Source organism: Dipteris shenzhenensis, chromosome 7, assembly GCF_047967505.1.
Source record: "Dipteris shenzhenensis isolate YYH24624 ecotype China chromosome 7, Dip_SZ_1.0, whole genome shotgun sequence".
Taxonomy (NCBI): Eukaryota; Viridiplantae; Streptophyta; class Polypodiopsida; order Gleicheniales; family Dipteridaceae; genus Dipteris; species Dipteris shenzhenensis.
Genome location: NC_141602.1, coordinates 56960245 through 56965007, shown reverse-complemented (window position 1 = coordinate 56965007; position 4763 = coordinate 56960245).

Genomic DNA, 4763 nt, shown 5'->3' with positions numbered 1-4763 from the left:
CCTTTCTTAATCGTCGTATTCTTTGTCACCAAACCTTGCTTGGGAGGCGGAGCAGAAGATGCAAGCATGAGAGGCGAGCTTATGAACGTAGAACACTTTCCTTTGAGCTTCTCGCCAGTCGGGCTGGTGGTCCGATACTCTGCGTGTACCCACAATTAGTCCAATAAACAGGTAATTCCAAGAAAACAGAGTTGTGTTTCTACAAGGACGAGTGCTTACGATTCATGGTGGACATAGCATCATCTGTTGTGTCAGCTATGTTATTCCCAGAGACCCTTTTCACCATTTCTGCAGTACACTACACAGTTAAACAACGATGAAGAAAGTCAAAATGGAAAAGAAATGAAATTCAAAATCAAAAGAGAATCATCGTATTGCACCACGGTGGAATGTTACCGTCTGTGTCCATCGATTCTGCAGAGAGCACACGATCCCCTCACAGTTTTCCATTGCACAGAAAGATGACCAAAGTACAAGCATCGAATGACCTCCAAAGCATAGGTAGCATATTGTTTTATAGTCACGTTGCCTCGAATACGTCGAATCTCGAGTCCTTGATATTTGCAAACAGATCAAGGACTCGAGATTCGGGGGCCTTATTATGGCAGTCGTCGATATCATTTTCTTAGCGTAGAGTACCACACAGTAAACACGCCCCAAAGAGAAAACATCCACAAACAGAGAAGATCCACGAAAAACAAGTGCATGCAGGAGAAACGAGAAGCCCATACCGATTGCATGTGAGTGGCAGAGTCTATTGCGAGCACAGTGCCAGAGTCTATTGCAAGGAAGACGGGGCATCCATGGCGGAGACGACCGGAGAGGAGGAGGATACAATAGAGCTGCATGCGAGAGAAACAGGAACCCATGTGCGTGGACAGTGACAGTCTGCGAGGAAGACGGAGCATTAGAGACGGTCCAAGAGAAAATGAGGATGCATGCGAGGATAGCCGATTGCAATGTGACACGTGGCGTACTGAAAGCACAAACGGCGACACGTGGAACGTTGAAATTGCAATTTCAGAGAATTTTTATCATCTGGGATTTTTTATTTCTCTAATACAATCGTTGCTAAGCCCTTCCATTGGGTCAGGCCAAAAACAACCATGAACAAGCATGAACGTAGCATCAATTGATAGAAACAAGTTGAATTTCATTCACTGGGCGTGCCTGGGGCAAGGGATATGTTCTAGTTTTGGAGAATAAATATTGCTATGAAGAGTTTTTTTGAGTAATGAGGTGTAGATAAGGGACTAGTCAAACCAATAAACGAGCAATAAACAAAGTTCGTACCTATTAATAGGTGTGTATTAGAGTCGTTTGTCACATGTGGTCAAGTGTTGGCCCATGAATCATTATTGGGTCACTGATGAGTTGATTCATTTCTTGGTTTCTCATGAATTTTTGCAGTAGTTCCATGTGAGAATTTGGATTTAGGTAGTCAACGTTGAAGTTCCCTTGAATGTATGTTGTTGTTGATGGTCGAGCCTCCCGGGGCCAATCACACATACCTCTTCTTTAGTATCTCTACACCCCATCTCACGGTGCCTCCTCTTGCCTTTGCATCCTTGTATCTTGTCACCCATCTTTTCATCACATCACTATTAAGCATGCAATAGAGGTTGAGATTATTAAGCAACTCCGTGTCCATTACTTAGCTCCGTTGTCCTTTCCCTTGAGGTACAATAGAGGTCATCCTTAGGTCTTCATCATCTCTCCATGGTCATGGGAGAGAGCTATCCACATTAATAAGAAACTCATAAATATATACAAGTGACTCTTGTACCAACCAACCCTCGGCCATGCTACCTTCGGGCCTTGCATTTTGCCTCACGAAATCCTTCAAGGTCTTCATGAAACGCTCGAGGAAGAACAACCATCGTGCATGTATAGTGCCACATATAGGAATCTCATCCTCCAAATGCACTATGGGATGTAATTGGCTTGTGAGAATAGAACATGGAAAGGTCTCCTCCACTAAACAAACCACCTCCACTGATATAACTTGAGCATCCTCAAGCGTGGTGGGATCTATTTCCTTTGAGCTCACATACCTAGAAAGAAAAAGTGCACCATATTAGCAATATAAAAACCTAAAATGGAGCATTGATACGCTTCACATTTTGTATAGTGTAAAGTACCTCACAAGCTCACCCATCTTGTAAATACAATCCTTCATGTCATTCGATGCACTACGAGAAATGCCAGTAGGTAGTATGAACTAAACACATGAGCGATGGTTGATTAGTTGCTTCTACACTCACAAATTTGGAAGGAAAAAGGGATTATGCCAAGTCATACTTACTTGGAGTATCTTGTGCCAAACATGAGATTTCAAGCCGTATAATTACTCTACACCTCTTTTCTTGCTCTTTGTGAAGGCCCCCTTCAAACACCTCATGCATCTAGTGGGAGTATGAATTGTAGTGATAGCTCGCTAGCTTTGATAACTTCCATGGTACACGGGGTAAAAGGACATGCCCATTTGGCCTCTCTTGTGGCCAAGCTTCACGCATCCTCCCGGTGGTGCGTAGATCCTCCCTTATGCCTACAAAATCCGTGTCCCATACAAATGTTCTCAAATGGTAGATGCCACATTCTTGAAGATATGCATGGGATCAAGCAGGTGATTGATCTTGAGGTGGGACCAATATGGTAGCCGATAAAAGATGGAGTATCTAAACAAAAGATGGTGTTAACGTGCAATCTTTATTTCCATTCAATATAGCACACAATAGTTACAAACCCTTAATGGCTCATGCCAAGTGGTGGAGTCATGGAACGGTCCCAAATTCTCATCCAATCTCCTTCAGCGAGCAACATATCTAGGATTATCAGGTGGGAGAAATCGATGGTGATTCTCATAGATGACCTTATTCAACGCGTCTGCTGTGAAGCAACCATCGAAGGACCACAAACAAGTAATGCATGGTAACCCGATGTGGTGAGACCTAAACAATAGACACAATTGCGTTAATAAGGGGGTTTAGGGGGTGCCACATCGATGGCCTACTCATAATTAAAAGTTCAATGCTTACCTGAACACTCGCCATAGCCTAGGAAGTCATGCATCGTTCGCATTAAGACTGCTTTGCAATTGAAGTCTCATGATGACGAGGGAGGCTTACGCATGTCATGCACCTTGATACCACTCCAAAGTACCTCTAGCTCATCAATCAAAGACTCTAGATAAACATCAAGATTTTTGACTTTCTATTTCCCTGGAATTAGAAGGGATACATAACATGTCCTTTCTTAATTGCCATAGAGGGTGGAAGATTATAGTTCACCAATATCACTGGCCATACTGTGCTTTTGAGACCAAATGGGTTCACACCCTCCATACCCAATCCAATTCTCAAGTTCCTAGGTTCTTCCTTAAAGCTTGGCCATGTGTCTTCAATATGCCTTCACATAGGAATGTAAGCGGGAGTTCTCTACTTGCCATCGGTTGATCGATGGGACGAATGCCATGACATGAGCTCTACAATGGATTTGTACTTGAATATGTGTTGGATGCAAGGGATTATGGGAAAATGTCACAGAACCTTACGAGGCACATCCAAAGTTTTGAGATCTACTCTATATCTTGCCTCTCCACAAGTAGGACACTCTCTTTCCTCCTTATGTGGTCCACAAAATAGAACACAATCATTGACACACACATGGATGCGCTTGTAATCCAATCCTCCAAGAGAGGTCACATGTTGCCTTGCCATATCTCTTGAAGTCGGTAATTTATTCTCCCTTGGAAGCATTTTTCACAATAGCCTTCACATAAAGACCATAAATGAGAAAAAGTATTCCAGTAATTGACCCACCAGCATAATTCACCATGTTTGCAAAATAGAATTTAAAGCTTACTTGAGTAATTATGCATTCAAACTTGCATTGCTCCATCCATGGTCTGCAAGTTTAGTAACTCAAGGGAGGCATGTAGAACAGAGAATGCGCACCCCTCAAACAGTGGTGTCCATGCTATAGTAAAAAGATCGTCCTACTCCATGCTATCATCCCTACTTGAGGACTGACGGAAAATAAAACCCGCACCATATCATCAAAAATCCCGTCCTCCATGGCCTCATGAGGTAGTGGTGGAGGTCTACTATCACCATCACTCCATGCATCCATAATGGTCCCTCCCAAAGATCCCACCTCATATTGCCGATGCTTCTCCTCCTCACGACGAGCATAGGGCAACATATGCGGGTGTGGCACTGCGTCTTGTATCAAATTAAAAAAGGGTCATATATCAAACACATGAACACCCATAGGTATCTCAATCAACCTCAACACTTTAACACTTACCTGGGATATGGTCTCATCCCATTCTTCGTACTTTGAGATGTGATTGAGTATAATTCTATGTGCACAATACATGTTTCCTCGACATTGATCACACATACATTTGATTTTTTGCTCCAACCACATTTCTCGATGGTTGATACAAAGTGATTCATCCTCACTAGAGGTACTTGTTGAAGATGAAGACATCCTATCGATAAACAACCCAAAAAATGTGTTCTTCCTTGAGTATTTAATGAGAAAACTCTGTAGTGCATCCAAAAGCGTGTCTATAGGCACATCTGTATTGCGGAACACGTACTAGTTTCTAATCCTACATTTTGCTCATTTCCTCACTCCGCCGCGCTTGCACTACTACACACAAACCCTATTGTGATGCTTAAGTACCGACGTTTACCATGCGCAGGATGTTAATCGTCGGTATTAGAAGCGAGTTTTGTTAAGGGTTGCTATACAGT